This window comes from Vigna umbellata, chromosome 3 (assembly GCF_029865625.1).
Source record: "Vigna umbellata cultivar VRB3 chromosome 3, Vumbellata_1.0, whole genome shotgun sequence".
Lineage (NCBI taxonomy): Eukaryota > Viridiplantae > Streptophyta > Magnoliopsida > Fabales > Fabaceae > Vigna > Vigna umbellata.
Genome location: NC_142167.1, coordinates 2247400 through 2270822, shown reverse-complemented (window position 1 = coordinate 2270822; position 23423 = coordinate 2247400). Strand labels below are relative to the sequence as shown.

General features: G+C 28.3%; 1 pseudogene across 1 annotated transcript; it reads right to left on the bottom strand.

Annotated features, from left to right (window-relative positions):
- Nucleotides 1-10090: 10090 nt before the first annotated feature.
- Nucleotides 10091-22572, bottom strand: LOC148201397 (putative LRR receptor-like serine/threonine-protein kinase At1g53420; annotated as a pseudogene). The gene is made up of 24 exons (XR_015784581.1): nucleotides 22482-22572; nucleotides 22055-22214; nucleotides 18723-18794; nucleotides 18577-18645; nucleotides 18031-18102; nucleotides 17861-17932; nucleotides 17179-17250; nucleotides 16993-17064; nucleotides 16843-16914; nucleotides 16656-16727; nucleotides 16430-16501; nucleotides 15188-15259; nucleotides 14794-14856; nucleotides 14591-14656; nucleotides 14467-14502; nucleotides 14322-14362; nucleotides 13773-14146; nucleotides 13465-13660; nucleotides 12948-13094; nucleotides 12099-12217; nucleotides 11799-12010; nucleotides 11449-11686; nucleotides 11079-11229; nucleotides 10091-10541 (listed from the first exon to the last, which is right to left on the bottom strand). The product of XR_015784581.1 is annotated as a putative LRR receptor-like serine/threonine-protein kinase At1g53420 (transcript).
- Between the last annotated feature and the right edge of the window lie 851 nt (nucleotides 22573-23423).

Below are 23423 nucleotides of genomic sequence, written 5' to 3'. Positions count from 1 at the left end.
ATAAATATAGTTAAATATTTATTTCAAATGTAATTTTAGTTAAAATATAAAAAATTTTATAGCCTCAAAATTATAACAGGAATATGTTTAATTTTTAATTTATTTTAATAGAAAATATAAGGTATTATTATTTTTATTAATATTTTTAGTAATTAATAAATATAATATTTTTATTCAATTTCTTTTTGCAAAAAAAATTATTATACTTGTAAAATAATTAAGTAAAAAGGTTATATAAATTTATGTTTTATATTATTATATAATTATCTATAAAGAAACTTATTAATATTTCAAAGTATTAATAGTTAAATTACTAACAAATTAATTAAAATATACAAAAATTATTTAAAACATTAATAATTTAATAAATTCATAATACTATATTAAACTTTAAAAATATGATTGATTGTGCATTTTGAAGAGAATTCAAACACTTGTTGATTAACTCAATTGAATTAAAGGATTACTAGGCAGCATATCAAGTTGATATCAAAATTGTTTAGTGGAAACCAAGAGTGGTTGAAACTCAACTAGATGAGTGTATCAAGTGGATACCAGGAACATCTAAGGATACCAAGAGTGATGAATAATACTATGCAATCAAGAGTAGGTGAAATTCAACTAGTCAGGGTAACAATGGTTACTTTGTGTGACTAGGGATACCAGGAGTGGTGAGAATACTTTGTGTAGCACTTTAACAATAATCTATTTTATCTCACATTCTTCCTAACACAAAATTTTCATCCCCAAAAATTGTACTTACCAAGAAAAAGACATGGATATGCCCTTGATATATCTTCCTCTAACTCCCATGTGATATCTTGAGTCTTTTTCTCCAACTCCCTTATATAACACACACTAGTTAATTCCCTTATGTACTTCCTCCTTATAAATTAGCCTATGAGTTGAATGATTAAGATTAAATCTAAATAAATGAAGAATGATAATTTTAAAATTGTCTGAGAGTTGTATTCCTTAAACTGATTTTGAATAACAACTTTGAAAACTTTTTTATTCTACTCTATGAGGTCACAATATTTTTGTTCAAACAAAAATAAAATAAAAACTAAACCTTACTTTTAGCTTTATTTTTACTTAAATGGAGGGCTTTTTAAAGTGAATATAACACTACAACTCGATCTTTGATTTGGTCATATTCTTGTTAAAATAAGCCAATTTTTACTTAAGCTATAAAAAAAAGTAAATTCTTTGTTTATTTCTTTTTGCTTCTTTTCTTTTTATGGATTATATTTGAATATATGTAATAAATGTAAATTGAATATTAGTTTGTATATTTTTAATTTATTTGTGATTTCATTTAAATGAATTGTGTTGTATAGAATGATTATTAAGAATAATAAGACTTGGATCAATTTGTGGTCATATGTACAAGATAATATGTGAATTATTGTTTGATTATTATAATATATGTCATTTTACTTCGTTGATAATCTAAGCTACATAGATTAAGATATCATGTGATGAGAAGTTGAGAGAAGTGTTCGTGCATACCATGACATGTGTAGATGTGCGGTTTGGATTCTGATGAACTTACCTAATCCCTTATCTTAGGTTAACTTGTTAATCTAAGTAGTATGTGTTTAATCACGCGTTAGTGTTTAGTAGAACATATTTAATACAAATCTTTCAAAAGACATCACTTAATATTTTATTTATTGAATGTATTTGATATTTAGATCCACATGTGGTCTTTATGAATTTTGTATAGGTATTTTGATAAAATTAAATTGTTTTTGGTTTATTAATAATAATGTTTCTTTTTTATATATATTTTCTTAAAATTTTAAATTTATTTCAGTAGCTTTTAAATTAAAATAATTATTAAAATAAATTGTTCTAATCTACATATAATTTATATATTATTTTAATCTAAAAAAATTGAAACTTACTTTAATTATTTTCTTTGTTATTTTGGAGACTAAAGAGATTGTTAGTTAATAATGTTAAATATTACTTTTTGCTTTAACAATTTTAAGAATTGATATATGATTTTATCCGAATTTAGATTGCTAATTTTGTTTGGAGAGGGCTTCCTTCTTGGTGAGAGAGGAAGATCCATCTATAGATTGTGAAGTATCAACTATGAAGTGAGTATCCTTTAAAGGTTACTCATATATTTATAGGATCAACATGGAGCGTGTTGCTCCCTCCACCACCCGAAGTACTTCTGCACCTCTCCACTATTTTCTTTTATTCTAAAAATACTCTATATCTCCCCACTATTTTCTTTTATTTCAAAAATACCATACACCTCCCCACTATATTCAACATTCTTTCTCTTTTTTTCTCCATATTAATGGAGTATTCACATGACTCATATTTAAACTTGTGATATATTGCTTTACACTTTCCCTTAAATAAGTTTGATTCAATCTTATTTTCACTGTTCAATATTTTTTTTTCTTCAAATTACTTAATAAATGGTAAAATTTTGTTCTAAATTTCTAGAATTTTTTTTATATATATGTGTGTTTTTTTTACATTTAATATCTATAATTTTTAACATTATATTATGTTTTAACTTACCGACATGTTTGACTCAAATAATTTGAATAAAGTATTTAATTTATTAGATAAATAATATAAAAAAATTATTAAATACTTAAAATATAAAAGAAAAGTTATTTGTTAAAGATTTGAAATTTATTTAGTTCTTTCGTCATTATAAAGTTAGTATATAATAATAATAATATATTATTTACTATTAATATTATTATGTTTATTATTTTGTATTTGCATCTAACTTTTAAGTTTATAAAATAGAAGTGTTTAGAAGCACTAATATTTAAGTTTTCTCTGAATTTTATATTTGGCAATATATCACAAGTTTAAATCTAAGCCACATGAATACTCCATTAATGTAGAGAGAGAAAGAAAAAGATTGTTGAGGATAATGGAGAGGTATAGGGTATTTTTGGAATAAAAGAAAATAGTGGAAAGATGTAGAGTATTTTTGGAATAAAAGAAAACAGTGGAGAGGTACATAAACACTTGGGATGGTGGAGGAGCAACACCCCAACACGGATAATTTTAGATCCGTCAATTTAGTCCCTCTTACATGGTTTGACCCTGATTCATGTGAGTTGGGGTTAGAAAAACTCGTAGGACTAAAAAGCCCCCATAGAAAAAGCCTACAAAATCAAATATCTACAAAAATCCTGTGAACTAGGGTCAACCATGAACATTTTTTTTAGAAGTAATAACTTGTTAAACAAATAATAACCCGTTTTTCTCTCTTACTAGTTTAATTTTCTTTTATTAATATACACTTTTAAATCTTATTTTAAGTAATTAAAATAATTTTTTATATTAAAATTATCTGAATATTAAAAAGGATTGTTATATAATAATTCATTTTTTATATAGTCATTATTATTAATATTATATAAAGGCTATTAGTATAAGTAAAGTTATCTGTATACATCTTTCATAATTTTATTTTTTTATTACATTTTAAATTGAAAAATTAAAAAATTATTCACATAGTAAAAGGTAACTAATCACAAATACTTTAACACAGTAAGATATTATAAACCACCCATATTCTATAGCAGCACGATTACTGTAAATTATTATTATTTATTTAATCATTATTATTACTTTTTTAATTTTTCAAAAATATATAAAAACATGAAGCGTTTTTTCTTGCTTCAATCAACAAATTAGATCAATGTTTTAAAATTTGTACGTTTTCCATTTCTTACCTTAAAATAATAATAAAAAACTCTAATGTTCAAATCCATAATTGTGATTTTCAGATTATTATTTTGAGTGTTATACCTTCTTTAAATATTGATTTAATTTTTCAAGTTAATTTTTTATTGTTTGAATTATTTAATTATATTTTAGAAGAATATTTATTTGAAATTCAATTTAAGATGTTAGATTATTAAAGTTTAAAATAAATAAAAAAACATAATTTAAATTTTTTAAAATATCTGATTATTTAATATTAGTTTTGATTCAATAATGACTACATATTGTTTTTCAGTTACCTCAACAATTATATAATTACATAAAAGCTTTAACGTTATCATTTATAGTCTGAGACCAATTTCATTAGTAAATATAACTTAGTGAAAAATTATTGTTTGAACTTTAACTTAAATATGTTAAATTAATTCTAGAAAATATAATTTAATGTATTCTTAGACTTTATTAGTAAATGCAAAAATCTCACACTAAACGTAATTATATAATATCAATATTTTTTTTTATAAAAGTTAATAATTAATAAAATCAATAAATATTTAACGTAATTATATGACGATATATAAAAAAATATATATGAAATGTTATTATATATTTTATTTAACATAATAATAAGTATGATATATAAATATTGATTTAAATATAATAAAATTATAACATATTAAAATATTTAATATAATATATAGTTTTATATGCATATATAAATGATAATGTTTCTAAAAATTAGTTAAAGTTTTGTAATGAGACTAAACTCACTTAACCCTAATCTTAATTTACTTGAGAAAGAACTTTGGGGATTCAAAATTTTTTTTGGCTTTCACTTAAAGGACTTCCTAAAATGGAGTTTTTTAAGAATGTATTAGAAGTAGCCCATAGAAGATGGGTCAAGTTGACAACTCAAAAAGTTTATGTTCTATTAGAATAATTTTCATCTTGAATAATAATAATAGTATAACAAATAATGATAAAAAATAAAATAACAACTAATATATCAAACTAGTGAGATTTAATAAGAATATGTGATAATAGTCTAAAATAGATGTAAATTTGGACTATTTTTATAAAAAAAATCTTATTGAAGAGTGCTATTAATTATGTCTTTTTGAGCTTGGTGGTATCCATATATTTTTTATAATCTTAAAGAACTGGATAACGAATACCAGTAATTCCAAATATTGTTTTAATGCATTATTCAAAAAAGAAAGAAAGCAAGAAAACGTTCTTTCTTGCAAAATGAACATGCATCATTCTTATCTCTTTCAACATTCTTATCCTATCATCAAATTGTGATTCTAAAGATTCATCATTCAATATTTTCCCTATCAAATATCAACTCAATAAGGATTCATCATTAATGTGTTACGAAACTATTTAATTATTAAAGGAATAAAAGGAATCGTGTATGAGAAATATACTTTAAAGTATTTGGAAAGATATATCATGGTGTAATATTTGTGTATAAAAAAATGATAATTTTTTTTTGTCTTTCAAACCCATAATATGGTATTTTGTAGTTTTAAAGAAAGAAAATTTACACATAAATTTCTACTTTCTTTTGATATCTGATATTTTATTTTTAATTTTAATATTAGATTTTTATGATCGAAAATAATTGTTAGAAGTATTGAGAAGAAGTATTTCCTCAACATATATATATATTTTTAAGGAAAAAGGTTTTAGTAGTGAAACACACTAGTGGAAAATATACATTTTATAACAATTTTTTATACTTATTCTAACACTAGTAATATAAAAGTGAGATTCTTTTATATTTATTGTAGCATCAACAGGTATAGGAAAAAAGTTTCTTTTCTTTCTACACCAGTTCAGGAGCAGATATAAAAAATTGAAAATTTTCTATGTCCCTACTTCTATGCCTGCTCGAAAACAGGTATAAAACACGGTTTTTAAGAGATATAAAATTTTTTTTCATTAGTGACGGAATTACTAAACATTGGTTTTGACTGAATGACTTCTACTTTGGTGTGTCATGCCATTCAGGTCAACTCTACAACTATCATTTTACCAATATATATATATATATATATAAACTATAGTCATTACTTAGAAATTAGAATAATTATATATATCTTCGTATAAATTTTTTCGAGTGTTTTGTTTTAATTCATAACAATACATCTTATTTTATTTTCAAAAATAATCTCTAACTTTTAAATTTGAATTACCTCTCTGTTTCAGTAATCTGAATTCTATTTTTGAATATATAATAAAAGGTAGGAATAATTGGGCCTTCGAGTTCATTCTATAATTTTTTTATTTAAAATATAAAAAATAATACCTAATTTTTACTTGTGGAATTAATATGCGTAACATTCATTAAATAAAAGTACTTTATTTTCTAATTAGAACCAATCCCTGCTGTCCAAGTTTGAAAGTAATTAATTAACTGCTCCACAATGTTCTAAGTAATTGGACATGAATAGATTAGAAAACAAAAGACATTGACATTATCCTAACTAGGTTAAGTATATCGTATTTAACAGTTTATATAAATTCTAAACGCGTGTTTATATATACGTGTCTTTCAAAAAATTGATATAATTCATAGCTTTTTGCGTAAAATTAATTAACACAGTTGAACGTGATATTTATTTTATATATATATATATATATATATATATATATATATATATATATATATATATATATATATATAAATAAATATATATAAATTAATGTGAAAACGTTTCAACAGAAAAAACAATAATGAAAAAGAAGAATAAGGAACATTAATTCAAACCATCGTGTATGAATATGGATATGTACGAAGGTTTGCCATGTCTACATGGATTGTGACAAAGGTCATAATCATATTTATGTATTGATTAGAATTTTATACTTGCAAGTTGCAATTTCATTTCCACTTTATGAGCTTACGTACGATGCTTTGCTCGCTGCATATGCAAATATTTTATCTATTCCCAACTTATATAAATAAGACGGACTCTAAAATCCAATATTTCTCTCACATTTCACATATGTTATGTTTTATATGTATGTCTAATATCTAATTTTGATCAATATGAAGTATTGATTTATTTTTTTAAGGAGATGATTTTTCTGGATTTTTTTCAAATAAATGATATATTTTATTAATTTTTTCATGAACTTGAAGACTAGTAAGTGTGCATTATTATTGTTTTGATGTCTTTTGAAAGTTTTTTTTTTAATTTTTAATATAGATGATTAGATTGTAAAAATCTCCAATGAGACATATACATTATCTTTCTTTCATGTTTCAATTAATGAGATGCAATCTTTTTTTCACATATACAACATGCTTTATGATCATTGACACTGTACCTTCACAAATTATTGTAAGATGAAAAGTCATTAATGGTGCAAAATAAAATTGCATGCATCAAGATAAAGTTTCAGAAGTGAAGATATGAAATATTTCAATCCTATCAACCTAGAACAACTTCAAGTCTTTAATTAGTGGATTGGAATAAACATTTATGTCATTTTCAGGCTACTTTGGACCATATATCATTATAGACAACATCATGTACTTCTCTCATGCATACTCCAAAGATAAGTTATAAATTATCAATATAACGAGTCAACAACTGTAATTGATACTTAAATTACCAAATAGGTTCATTCCATCAATAGCTAAATAAAACCTAAGATTTCTACATTCTTGACCAAATTAGGGGAATTGTTTATCAATATTTTTCCATTGCTTTGAATCAGCTGGATGACGAAGCAACCTGTTAGTTGTTCTCTCATTTGCATGTCATCTAAGGTTTTTAACGTCTTTTAGATTTGCAAACAAACGCTTAAGTCTAGTCACGATTGGAAGGTACCAAACTATTTTCAAAGCAAAACCCTTTTTTTCTATTTGACCGTTATCTTCACCATTGTTTTTTGACTTGCATCATAATAACACATTTGTCGAGTTTTGGATTTATCAAATACATGCTTAAATGCTCGACGTTATAAATGATTGTAAAAGATAATTACTTTTAACGTGGTATTTAGAATGTACACTACATTGTTTGTAAAGAACTTCCTTAGTTGAACAATAATCGTTTAGTGCAGAAGGTTCTTGTATTTAGAAATAAAAATGTAGTTGCAGGTTTTATAAGAGAAGCGTTTTTAGACAAGAGATAAATAGCAATTGATCATATATTTTTATACTTGTTCACTCCAACTAAGCTACGTTCAATCTCCTCTGGAGTGATTTCTACTATAATCTTCAACAAGATTACAACTGAGTATTCACACCACTTCTAGTCTTCTTAGTCACCGAATAACCTCCTGTTACCTTAGACTAGATGAGTATTCTCACCACTCATGGTCTCCTCAATCAATGAATAATCTCCTGTTATCCTAGACTGGATGAGTATTCGCACCACTCTTGCTCTCCTTAGTCAGTGAATAACCTTTTGTTATCCTAGAGTGGATAGTATTCTCACCACTCCTGGTACTAGACAACATTGCCTAGATTTTCTTAACTCAACCGAGTTCAACAAGTGTTTTAATTCTCTTTAGAATTGTAATCAACGATTGCTTACAAGTCGTTTAGACTATTACTCTCACGGAGAGGATGTGATTACAACACAATACAGTCTAAACAATCGCAGGTATTTCTTTTTTTTTTCTCTCTCTCTTTCTTACAACAATAAGCAAATATTACAATGAAGCTCGAGAGTATTGCTTTTCTTCTTTTCTCTTTTTCTGCTCAAATGTATTGCTTTTCTTCTTTTCTGTTTTTCTGCTCAAATGTCTTCTTTTCTTAAGTTTTTTTTGTGCTTTTCTTTCGAATGCTTCTTAATGGATGAATATTTATGTTGTATGTTATCCTCTTGATTCTTCATCTGAATGATATTCTATTTAATGGCTCTTGGATAAATGTCCGTTAGACTAAGCTCTTGGCCTTGATTCTTGTGTATTCTCTTTCTTCGTGTATAAAATCAACTTGTCAGAGCAGACATGCTTTTTCAGTACTTTACTTGAAGTAGGTTGTACTTTCCTCTAGACACCGCTTCTTAAGTGAAGAACATTTCGTGAATATCTCTTTTGTCTCGTTCGCTTTTAATTGAAGCTTGGAGATGCGTATAAAGTAGGTTATCTACAAAAAATAGAATAGATTGTGCATGCAACATATATGTCTTATCTCTTATCACTTTATTTTTAAACATTGAATTTTTAGTGTCATTTAATGCTTACTCATAATAACATTGCTAATGTGTGTTTTTTATTATTATTATTTAAAGATGTTAGAGACGGGCTATTACTACTGAAACATGTTATGGATCATGGTTGTAATATACCTTTGTTTTGGTCAGAATGTGATTTGACATTATTCATTCCAATTTTACATAATTTTCCTCTTTTTAGAAAAATTTGAACAAAATATGGCAAGTGTATATGATTATATATTTGTTTCGGTATGAATGTTTTCCGGTGTGTCTTTGTTGCTTCTTAATATCTGGGATGCTCGCTTCTCCTCAATTGTTGTCGTTCGCGCTCCTTCAGCTCGTATCGCTCGTCAACAGAGGGGGAGATACCTGCGAAGATACTCCGCTCAAGTCAGATGTGAGTTATGGAGCCTCAGCTCTCAACAAGAGAGTGATTATAATATCACCCTAGAATATTATCTAGAGTCTCTAGACCGTAGAGGGTTTGCCCTGTCATTGTATTTATAAGCCAAATAAAAATAACCTTACCTAAAAATCTGGTTAGTTATTCATAAATATCTTAACCACTTAAAATATCTAAGATATTTTATCCAATAAATATCTTACTATACAATATTCATTTATGAATTTTAAATTTTTAGATTTTTCATGAAGGTAATAAGTGAATGGATAAATTTACAAAAACTTGATTTAGAAGAAAGAATTACTTTTAAGAGGATCAATTCCTTTCCTAATCGTATTAAGTTTTAAATTCTTTATGAATGAATTTTATCTACAAATTTTAGGTATATTATTATGAGTCTTAATTGGTTTTTCGTAGTACAGTTGTATTTTTTTTATTTTTTTCTTTTAATATTTTAACATATAACAAATAATTGATAGATTTTGAAATATTATCATTATTAGATTTCTTGGTTCCATAGTAATGCCTTTAACGTTAATCTTTTCGAAAAAATATTAGACATATTATTTAATTTTACCTTTCCGATTGATTTTATTTTATATGTATAAACTAATTAGATTTTCTTTCTTTTAAGAAAAACAACATAGATACTGTAAACTTTGTACAATGACAAAAGGGAACTTTTTACCACCTTATTAAGATTAGTTAACTTACAACATTGTCGGCCATAACAAGATGACAAATAGGTTTTCCTTTTCAATAATATAAAACGCTAATCATCCATCGAATAAATACAAAAGAATGATATACCTAAGTATAATCTATGTATCATGTACTAGGGGATGATTATTATATCTATTAACTTTTGTTTAGGAAGAAGAATCCATGTTGACAGAATATAAATCTGTATCAGACATAAATGCTGAAGTCTCACCCATTGAGATGCTCTCTTCTGGAGTTGCAAGAGTCTTATTTTTCTCTCTCATATTGTAATATTGTTGCATCTCCAACTTCTTTCCATCCAATACTTCTCTTGTATCTAACACCACCTCTTTAACATCAGTTTTTCCTTCAAGCATGCATACAACTGAAGCCATGGTGGGTCTGTGCATTGGAGAAACTTGTGTGCATAAAAGAGCCACATTAATCATTACCACTACTTCTTCTCTTTTAAAATCATTACCCAACCTCTCATCAACTAGGTCCATTAGGTCACCTTCTTCTCTCAAGACATGCACCTATAAAAACAAAATAGAAATTAGCTCTGATATAAATTAAAATTAAATCTCTACAACATATAAACTTATGGTTGTTTTGTTCTTCAAATGTTGCACCACATAACATGTGATTAATTAGATAAAACATGTTTATGAGATAATATGCCTTAACTAGATCAGTCATAACCAAAAACTCATTTCAAAACCTATAAATACAACGATAAGGTAAGAAAGTAGATAGCTGCATTTATTGAACATTTAAGATTTAATTACGATAATCGATCACTAATTAAACATTAACTTAAATGTCGAAGTGTCTTTATAATATATATATATCAGCTCAGACTTGAACTGAACTCCGAAGGAGAAGTTTCCATAAGATATTGGAGGAAGTGAAATGAAATTAAAGAGAAGTAATTGATTTAAATTATGAAGGTGTGGTTCTCCACCCTACGTACTGAAATAAAACTAAATGATGTTTTTAGCAGAGTTTATGAAGCAAAATTTTTCTCAGATATTATACAATACAATTTGGAGATTATGAGAGTAAAAGCTTACCAAATCAACGAGAGAGAAACATCCATCCTTTGGCCAGTTCAAGGTGTTACTCTTTCCGCTAACAATTTCTAGGGCAACAATGCCAAAACTATACACATCTGCTTTGTCAGTTAAATAACCATGCATTGCATATTCTGGAGCCATGTATCCACTGCAGTGTTGAAAACTCATACATTAATACATTTTTCAAATCAAAATAGGTTGACCAAAAGAAATTGGTGATACATTTCACATATTTCAAGTCATGATGCATGTAATCTTAAATATAAAAAGATAAATATAACTAAAAGAATTCATAAAAAACATATATATATATATATATATATATATATATATATATATATATATATATATATATATAATAACTCACTAGGTGCCAGCTACTCTGGTAGTTATGTGTGTGTAGCCCTCTTCATCAAGTTTGGCCAAACCAAAATCAGATATTTTTGGGTTGAGATCTTTGTCTAATAACACATTAGTGGCCTTTATGTCTCTATGAACTATCTTTAGCCTAGACTCTCCATGAAGGTAAGCCAAACCTCTAGCAATTCCAACACAGATCCTTTGCCTTGTTGACCAATCCAACTTCAATTGAGATTTTTCTGCTGCTGCATTTGCATTTATATCACAAAAAGTAAAACACATAACATACTGTAAACTGAACATATTTCTAGATTGTTGATAGAGTTACCAAACTTAACACAGTTTCAAGAAAATCACCAAATAAAGCACGAGCAAGGACTGTTGTTTTCCATGTATTCATATATCAGCATCAGTTGATCTCCCTCCATACAACAACCATAAAGTTTAACTAGACAAGGATGTTTCAAAGCAGAAATCATGCCAATCTCGTTTATAAACTCACGATTCCCTTGTCTCGATTTAGAAGAAAGTTGTTTCACTGCTATTACCGTGCCATCTGAGAGAACACCCTGCATATTTTCAGCTTTGATATTAAAGTTTTGCTTTATGTGTGGGAAGTTTTAAATAAAGTACAAAATGTTGAAAAATTCATAATACCTTGTAAACAGGACCAAAACCTCCTTCTCCGATCTTGAAGTTAATATCAAAGTTTCTAGTTGCAGCTTTGATTTGTCGTAAGCTAAATAAGCCAGTTTGGAAATCTACACCCATTAGTTCTGTTGAGATATAAGAAAAACATAAATATGTTTTCTGAAATCTTTCTACAATATTATGATTGAAGATGGCAATTATATTACATATGTACTCACACAATTAAAACCAACATTTCATATATATATTGCCAGTAGGTTTTTGTAAGATGTAAGTTTCGATATATTTTATATTTTATATTTTAGAAACTTAAATTTCGATATATGCTTTTTGACAATATTTATGAAACTAAATATAACACGATTTGACAAAAGTAATATATTTACATAACATGGTATGAGTGGGTGTTGCCATTTTAAGAATAATCATAGAAAATGCTGAATGTGTGAAACATTACTACATCAATCATCAAGTGTAAACATATTTAGTTAGTCAAAAGGCACAAACCATATAAAAGTGTAAGATTTGGTACTTGTTATTTTTTATTATGATCTCAAAACAGAGTACTAATAAATAGACAAAATTGCAATTATTTAGCCATATAATCACGTGAATAACTTATGAACTATAGAAATAGTGTCAAGTAATTTGTTTTCATCAAAATGCATTCTTTTGAAGCATTGTTTTAAAGATTCTCAAAAGCATTTAAAAGGGATTTTAAATCATTAATTGATCACCCGCATTCTTTACCTCTAAATCCCCAATTGTTTTATATGCTGGCAAAATGAATCATGCTCAAGAATTTCCTTCTATTAAAAAAAAACCTTATAGTTATTATAATCTCTTGGTCCTTACCTTTTTCTAACGAAACCTTTCTCCTTAAACATCCTCTCCACCAAGCTATGCCAAATATTATGATGATAACAAGTGCTCCAGTAACTACAATTCCAGCAACATAATGCTTAGGTACACCATCTTTATCTTCCTCTTGTGGTGTAAAATCTGTTTGATTATGAAAAAAATGGATTAGAAGATATATTATATCAGATGAGGTGATGACACAAGAAAAATAATGATTAATGATAAGAAATGGATTTTTAAACCTAACTCAATTTCACAAAATCTAATTTCACAAAATCTATTTTAAAACGAGGTTTTCATCTATTTATATATATTATAAATCGGTCTTATTTCTAATTGATACGAGACTTCGAATACATTCCTCACGCTGAGATATATACATATCGAACATGAAACTAGATATTAATGGATGAAATAATATATTTACACATATTTCGCTAGGACAAACTCTAACTTTACTCTGTGGAAGGGAGTTAAACTTAGAAGTCCACTCTTAACAATTAGCACTAACCAGGATGAACTGATATAGCTGATATAAGAGGACCATGAACTGATCCAAAAGGTATAGCAGTTGTCCCTTTCCCAGCCCACTGCAACCGAATCTCTAAGGTACTGCTATTCACAGAAGCAGTGAAATTTTTTATGATTGCTTTACCAACTCCTCCGGCTTCTTTTGCAATATTGAAATCCTTCAGCACCAACTTTCTCTGCAATACTTCAATCCAAACACAAATGGTTCACAACGGATTGCAAAGATCAAAAGGAAGTTGTTCGATGTTACAACGTAGAAGACAAAGGTAAAATGCTGAAACCATGCACCTGAACATATATGTCAAATATACGCCTTCCAAGGCTGCTATAGGTTTGATCATCAGTGAACATAATTTCTGCAAAATGAAGGCTTACTGTGTAGCTTCCATTTCCCATGCAGAATGCATAATATGTGAGAGAAAGTGCAGAGACACGTGCATCCATGTACAATTCGCCATTGTTCATATCAAGCTTAGTTGTGTTAGACCAAGTATAGTAGTCTACGCGACCACTATCAAAGAAATGACCAGTGTTGCTGAATACCCAGTTTGATCCTGTTCGACGAAATCTTGCTGGTCCAGCTTCTTGTGAATCATCATCATAGTTTATGTTTCCCTTCGATATTAACTTCCCTCCACAATTTACATAGAGAGAGTACCAGGCTGGGACATCCAAGAAAAGGTGAAAAAACAATGTAAGGAATCAACCATACTAAGAAGATTGTTAATATTGTTTTATACAAAAACAAATATATTAAAAACTAGAAAATTGGACAAGTTCAAATAACAAAGCATTAGCTAAATACTAATGTTAGAAACATAGAAGATATAAACTTACTTTTAGGACAGTTGATATTCCCTAGACATGGAATCATTCCCCTGAGAAAATAATAGACATGTTAAATCAGTGTTGTCACAATTAATAATCATAAGATATAAGTATTATGAGATTAATTTAGCAGCGGCAATACAAATCTTACAACTCATTATTTCCCTTCAATGATGATGCAAATAAGTTCCTAAGGCACATAGTAAATGGGAAAGGCTCAGACAATACAGTCAAAATTCTCGAAAATAGAAGCATTATGCAAAGCAAAAGATTCTTACACGCTTCCCTGTTGGCATGTCAATTGCTCTGGCTTTTCGATGCTCAAATTGTTGTATGACAGATCACTGTGTCAATGTATGCATGTGATCAGTTCAGAGCCAAAGACTAAACTAATAATTTTATCAAACACTTGGTGGCACAGAAACGTAGAAGACATAATTTAGTGTAGAAAATCGTAAGTTGCATATTAAGAATTACTTACGTGTAGTCTGGCCTATCTATCCAGTTGGGTAGTGGTCCATTGAAATGGTTTCCGGTTAAATATCTAGGTAAAAACAATTAAAAGAAAAATTAATTTTATAGGAATTATTAATTACAGATAAATTAGATAATTTATATTAATAGAAATAACATCAATTTATAATATAAATAAATATAAATTTTATTTAAATCTTTATTGTGAAATTGAATTAAACTTAAATTTACAATTTACTTTCTAATGAATAAAAATATTATGAACATATATGGAAGCAACTGGAATATAAAACCCCACTAAACTAAGATACATTTCAGTGATACTACCCAAGTATATGCATAATAAATGAATTCACTATGGTGAAATAATAAATCAATTGAAGCTAAAAAATGTTGCTTACAACATATTTATATCGTTTAGGCCACCCAAGGTTCTTGGAATCGGTCCAGTTAATTTGTTAAAGCTGAGATCGCTGGGAAAGGTATAATGTCATAAGAGAGGAAAATCATTATTTGTCAGACATCATGGAATGTTTAGCCCTACAATGCAATAGAAAAAACACAATAGACAAGTATAAAAGTGCAACACCTATATGTTTCGAAAACAAGCTAGAAATGTTTTAACTTAAAAAATAAAGTTTATGGAAAATTTCGATACTTTTAATTGAATTTTTATCAAATTTTTTTGTTCTTCTGAGTACTTAAAATATATATATATATATATATATATATATATATTTGAAGCTTTTTAGTTTGATTTTTTTTGTTAGTTACTTAGCTTGACTGTTATCGTGTCTTAATTTACTTATTTGTCTTTACTTATTAATTACTGTGATGTAGTAGTTAAATGTAAAATATAAAGTGATTTTCATTTTAATTAACTGCAGTCTCTTTATATATATATATATTAATCACAAAATTTAATACATTTTAATAATAAAAACAAGGTTTAATCCTTTTCGACATCCCTATTTATGTACGAATGTCTCAATTGGGTCCTCGTTTTCTAAAGTGTATCAAAATGGTCCTTAATTTTGAAAATTGATATCAATTGAGTCCTTTCCGTTAAGTTGGCTGAACGGCGTTAAAAAAATTGATGAGTGGATGCTGAGATGACGAACGAACGCTCGTCCACCAGTGAACGAATGCTCGTCCATCAGCGAACGAACGCTCGTCGACCACCGAACGAACGGTCGTCCAGTGTGGAACGAACGATCGTCCAGCAGTAAGAGGTCGACGAGCGTTCGTTCTCTGGTGGACGAGCGTTCGTTCGTTGGTGGACGAGCGTTCGTTCGCTGGTGGACGAGCGTTTGTTCGTCATCTCAGCATCCACTCATCAATTTTTTTAACGCCGTCCAGCCAACTTAACGGAAAAGGACTCAATTGATATCAATTTTCAAAATTAGGGACCATTTTGATACACTTTAAAAAACGAGGACCCAATTGAGACATTCGAAAAGGATTAAACCTAAAAACAAATAAATAAGATAATAGTCACGTTATTTAATAAAAATTAAATTACATAAACTCAACTGAAAAATAAAATTTAAATACTTAATAAACTAAAAAATAAATAAAAACTTAACAAAAAAATATTTAATTTTATAAAAAACATCCAACCAAATTAAGTATTGGACACTTACAGTGATCGTAAGCCAATCAAATCTCCAAGGTATTCAGGAACCATTCCTACGAGATTGCAACTCCTCAGTACTCTAAAAAACCATTTAACAACATGTAAATATGTAGCAATAGAAAGACATTAAAATCCTTTATTAATTATTTTTAATTATAAGAACATTTTATTTTTAACACACCTTATAACACAATGAAAATGATAAATTATAATAGTAATACAAGTATACTCACATTGTCTGCAAATTTGTTAAGTTTTTAAGTTGGGGGAATGAAGAATCTGGTCCTTTCAAGTCGCTAATTCTCCTGCATCACATCTCAAACATGTTGAAAATATAGCAGAGAAAATTAAATTTTTAATATATATATATATATATATATATTGTTTTTTCAAAATTTAATTTTCTATATATATACTTACAAATCAGTGAGATTCTTCAAAAGAGAAATTCCAGAAGGAATTGGACCACTAAAACCACTTCCTTGCATCACCCTATCATAGTTAAAAACAATTACCCTAATAAACCAATAAATAAATAGCCTTAAATTGTAAAAGAAGAAAGGTTCATACAGCCTCTCCAAACTTTTCCATTTCTGAACGAAATCAGGTAAAGTTCCAGAAAATTGATTGTCACCAAGTCGACTGCATAATAATAGTTATAAATTAAAGAAATGTTGATTTTTGCAGTGAAACAAAACATAATTAATGCAATTGAGATTGAGAATAATAAAAGTATAATAAAGGAATGACACTTACATGTGTTTTAGTGTAGTGAGTCTAGCAAATGTTGCAGGTAAATTTCCAGTAAAATAGTTGGATGTAAGAAGCCTATATAAACAACATTGAACATTAAATACATTAATAGTACAATGCACTTTCAAAGCTATTTTACACGAAACAAAAGAAACTCATTGAATCTGGAAATGATTTTCTCAAAATAATTATATATTATAGGTTTAATGTCTCAATAGGTCCCTATTTTTGTTCAGAATTTGAAATAGGTCCCTTTATTTTTTGACGTCTCAATTGGGTCCTTATTTTTGTTAATTTGATGCAAATAAATCCTTTCCGTCAATTTCATCAAACGGCGTTAATGAATGTGTGACGTGGCCTTACACGTGTCAATACTGTCCTCAGGCCACGTCACACATTCATTAACGCCGTTTGATGAAATTGACGGAAAGGATATGTGAAATTTTTTTTACCAATGAACATAAGTACTGGTCTTAAACAGCTAGGATAGACTCTAACACCATATTAAGAAGTAAACTTTAAACCTAACTCAACCTCACAAAATCAGCTTGTAAAATAAGGTATGCACTCACTTATATATTATAAATTGACCTTATCTCTAGTCAACGTGGAACTTTCAACAAATACTGTTTAATTTTGTTGTGGTAAAAATTAATGAACCAAGGAAAATCAACAAATGGCTTACAATCTTTCAAGTTGAGGGAGATTCCCAAGCTCTAGAGGAAGCTCACCAGATAATTGATTGAACTCGAGCACCCTATATATGCATTTCAAGTTTAAAGATAATGAGTTGCCAGAAACTTTTATAAATTCAAATGATAAAATTACTGTATGTGTGGATTATCATAAACTTACAAACTTTTCAGTGTTGTGATGTTTCCTAGTTCTTTTGGTATTGGACCTGTTACCCTATTTCCGAGAATGGATCTGCCATAATTAAGAAACAAGCATAACTGGTTAAATGTTTCAGAAATTAGTAGATGAAATTATGTAAAAAAATATAAATAAATAAATAAAGATTTTTAAATTCTTAAAGGTAAATGTTCGCTTTTGATAAAAAAAAGAAAAGAAATGCTTCACCAAATTTATTATGGGTAAAATCGCTTATACTATACCATACTTTACCTAATTATCTTATTCAATTTATATGAATTCACACAAAATTGATTGATCGTATTTCACTGTTTATTTAAATAATTACATTACATAATACATTTCCATAAAAACTATAAAAAAAATCAATTCTTCTACATATAACTTTAAAATGAGATTTACGTATAGTTATATATTATAAATTAATCTTATTTTTAGTTAAAATAAAACTTTCAACAATAATAATACTGTTTCAGATATAAAAAAAAAACATAGAAAATGGAAGAAAGGACAAGAAAGAGAGAGTACATGTTGACGAGGTTGAGGGAGCCCCATTGTGAAGGAATTGTACCATTAAGGTAGTTTCTGGTGAGGTCACTGTGCCACATTTGAAGTGAAAATCAAACAAGTAAATGATGATTATGTCAAAGAGATCAATTTTTAGAATTACATACATTTCTTGGAGGTATGGCAATCTCACTAGTTCACTTGGGAGTGTGCCCGAAAGATTTTGTGACTTCAGAACACTGCATCATAATAATCGTGTATTCATCAAAAAATGAAATATTTGAAATATTTAATATACATAATTGAAATATGAACTTGTTTATAATATTTAAGAATCTAATTTGTGCATTTAGAATATGAAAAAAATATATTAAGGGACTAAATGTGTAAATAGATCTAATAACGTTGTGTAAGATATGTTTGGAATTTTAATTCTTGGTTTTTTCATATAAATATAACCTTTTTATTTTTAATTATTTGATTTTTTTTAATTAGTTGATTTTTTTTGGATTAGACATGTTACTACCAAATATAATTTAATTCTCATTTAATATATTATTAAAAAAGAAAATTTAATAAAGTTATATACAATTAAAACTTAAGAAAAATTGAAAAAAATAAAAATAATAACAAAGACTGAAATTACAATTAAGCCTATTATTTCCAGGAATTTTCTTTATTTATGTGATTTTTTCCTCTAAATATTAATGCACTATTCTGAATTGGGCTAAAACCCACAAAATCTCAAAAGTTAATGGACCGTGATAGATATGAGGAAGTCCTTCACCTCCATATATTTCAATCTGCACTCCCACATACTTATGAAATAACCTTTATTTTTATCTTCTTCCTCCACTATCTCTCTGGAAATAAACTTAAATATGAGGGGTTTAATTGTAATTTTAATTCATTAGTTGCCGTATTTTTATTTCAATTTAGTTTTCATATTGTTAAGGCTCCGTCAGTTTTGTACACAACCAATAAATATACTCGGCTAATTTTCATTTCATTGAAGTTTTCAATCCTTATGTACTCGGCCCAGGTCCATAGTACCATTCAATGCAATTATTTGTGTTTCGCGGCTGTATCTTCAAAGTGGTATTAGAGCTTTCATGCTCTCTGAATGCCAAGTGAGAAAAGGAAGAGAGAGAGAGAGTGAAGCAGTATGAGTGAAACAATGTGTGTTTGAGCGTTTTCAAGAAAAAAAAAAGGTGAGTAAGATGGAAAATCAAGTGAAAGGTATGTTTCTAGTACAATTGAAGAAGAAAGTCAATTATGATAATTGAAGTATGCAAATGAAGGTTCTTCTTAGATTCCAAGATGTATGGAATGTTGTCGAGAATGGGTACCAAAAATTGACAGAGTATGAAAAGCAGACAATGACCCAGATTGTTATGTTGAAAAAGACGCGAGTTGAAGACAAATTGGCTTTGTACCTATTGTATAGAACAGTGGACGAATTAGGCTTTGAGAAGATTGTAAAAACTGCATCTTCAAAAGAAGTATGGGAGATCTTGGAGATTGCATATAGAGGAGACAACTATGTCAGACAAGTTCGACTTCAAACTCTCATATGAGAGTTTGAAAACTTGAAGATGAAGGACAAAGAACAAGTGACTGCGTACATAAATAAGGTGGAGACAATGGTTAATACACTCGACAGGATTGGAGAACCATTGCCAGCCAACTCAGTTGTGGAAAAGATCTTGAGATTATTGACAAATGATTTCGAGGCATTATGTGTGCAATTGAGGAGTCGAAGGACCTGACAACGCTCTCAATTGAGACCCATGAACAAAGGAGAAGGCAGAAGAAGAAACCTCTTGACCTAGAACTATAAGCGCAACTTGACTTAAAGGAAACTCAGAACACTCAAGGTCAAGTTCATGAGAGGTACTACATCGTTTGGGATGTTTTATACTAAGTTGGACAACTATCGACTGAGTGGGTACTCAGACAGTGACTGGTATGGAGATATGGAAGATCGAAGGAACACGACAGATTATATCTTTTACTTGGTTCTAAGAAAAGCAAGCTATTATGGTGCTATCGACATGTGAGGCCAGTACATGACAACATCTTGGAGTGTGTGACATGTAGTTTGATAATACAAAAAGGAAAGGTGGTAATTTGAATAGATAATAAATCCACGGTTAAACTAGCCAAGAACCTAGTTAATCACACAAAAGAAACAAACACATTAATGTTAATTTCATTATATCTAGAAAAAGATAAAAGAAGGAAGGATAGAGTTTGAAGATAATAAAAAGCAAATAACTGATATGTTTACGAAACTATTGTCTTCAACATCATTTCAAAAATACAAGAAACTGATAGATGAAAGATAAAAAGATTTAAATTTATGATAGAGTGTTGTTGGAATAAACTTATATATGAAAGGTTTAGTTGTAATTTTGTTTGATTTTATTTAATTAGTATATCAATTTACTATTTTCATTCAGTTTTTATAGTGTTACCGCTGGATCAATTTTGTACACGACCATTAATATACTCTACCAGTTTTTATTTCATTGCAGTTTTCATTTTTTATGTACTCGACCTAGGTCCATGTGCACAACTATTTAAAGGCTAGCACAATTCAGTAAAATATAACATAATGAATTACAGTGCAATTATTTGTGTCTCACGGTTCTACCCGTTTTTCCTCTTCGACCTTCATTGGAGTTCATTCTTCTTCTTCCTCTTCCACCCAATCTTCTTTCTTCATCTTCACTGAAATCTTCTTCACTTCCATCCACGTCCTTTCTTCTTCTACTACTAACCTCTCGCACCTGTCGCCTCACGTTCTGTTTTTCTTTTTTTATAAATATTTTTCAAATTATATAATCTAAAATATATATTTTATTTTATTCTGGATATACAGATTCAAGAGACTTGAATACCGGACAAATTTCCATCAGGTTTTGTATACGTAAAATTTATTCAAGTTTTGATAAATTCAAATTTGTACCTATTCAGAGTGATTTAGTTCTTGTTATCTACAGTTCGTGTAATAAGCATTATATATATCTCTACATATTAAAAGAAAAACCAAATCATAGAAACGCAAACAAACCAGTTACAAAACTCATACAAAAGGAATAAAATAGTGCTTTTAACATACATGATAAAAAAAAATACATGCTTAGACTAAGGAATAATGCTATTGTAATATTAATACATGACTTTCATGTAAAAGGATGGAAATATATTCAAAATATTTTTTATTTATTTAATTTTTATTGATGATGAATAAAATAAAAAATGTTTAAAGTTTAAAAAATAAAATTATAATATATAAGTAAATTTTCTTAAGTTAAATTAAATTTAAATTTCAATTATTTAATATCGTTATCGAAATTTCTGCTAATGTCAGGTTTGAGATATTTAATTCTTGGTGTGAAACAACATGTCGAAAATTTTCCATTTATTGACTGCAAAAGCGAAGTTAAATAATATTGTAATGATATTTGGGGAGACAGTGAGATGAAAGGCTTACATGCTGACGACGTGGCAGATAGTGGCATTGGCAAAAAGGCAATTGCAAGTGACAGCATTTTGAATAGACGAAGTCCAATTTCTCTGTCCAGTGCATGGATCTACGTTGAAATCCCAATCCTTCTTTCCAAGTCTCTTACCTATCTCTTTCATTACTTCCACTGTGTATCAAAACCACACACCAAATTACTGTTAACTTTCTAAACACAACTTTCCTATAAGAATTTCTACTAGATAAAAATATGAAAAGCAAAATTAAACATGACTTATTTATATAGTTAAAATTAGGTTATATACTACAAAAACAAAATTCCAAACAATTTTTATAACTTAATTTTGTAATGAAGACAATTTCATTTTTTTTTCTTTTCATTTTCTTTTAAATTTTTATCCAAAATATATTTCTATATAATGAATGAGTTGTGTACCTTCATCTTGAGGCAGAGTAGCTCCCCAAGCCGAAGAAGAGACGAAAGAAAAGGCAAGAAACCAAAGATGAAAAAGTAGATAGAAACTCATGTTGACGATGATGGCAGGAAAGACCTAGTTTGAAAGCTCAAAGAAGAGCTTATGAAATGAAGCAGCTAGATATAGAAACTTTAAGGATTATATATAAAGTTGACAGTGTTGAAAATAATATATTCCCACAGAAAGAGAAAAATTCGGCCCCAGCTTTATTGCCAGGTTTATGACTGAAAGACTTTATTTGCCAACTTGTGTCTAAACAAGAGAAAATACAAAGTGTTGAATAGAAAAGTTGAAGGTTGCTTTGAAACTCTGGCTAAGTTGTTACTACTTGAGTTAAATATATGAATGTTGATGAAGTATGAAGGAGGCTTCACGTGCATGCCTTGAAATGTGCGTCAAGTCAGAATTTTGTTTCAATTTATGATAATTTTTTCAGCAAGTTGCTAGTTATGATAATTTGATACCCGGTTATGGTGTTTCTAGTTATAAAAGTCTTGTTTGTTGGTTAACAAAGTCAATGAAGTGAGAAATAAAACAAATGAAATAAAAAAAGAAGGTTAATGATAGAATTTATTATATATTCACTACAAGTTACAACGATGTTTCTCACGAAACTGGCTTCTTTTTCTATAGCAATATAATATTGATTTTGTAGTGTTTCGTATTTTTTTTTTGGTTAAATATGTTTTTAGTCCCTAAACTATTGATCGTTTCTGGTTTTCGTCCCTCTTCCAAAGTAAGGTACAATTTAGTCCTCAATCTTTAAAAAACATTCATTTTAGTCGAAAAAACGAACGTTTTGAGGACTAAAACGCGGACTAAAAACAAAATTTTGAGGACTAAAACGAACGTTTTTCTAAAGAATGAGGACCAAATTGTATCTTACTTTGGAAGAGGGACGA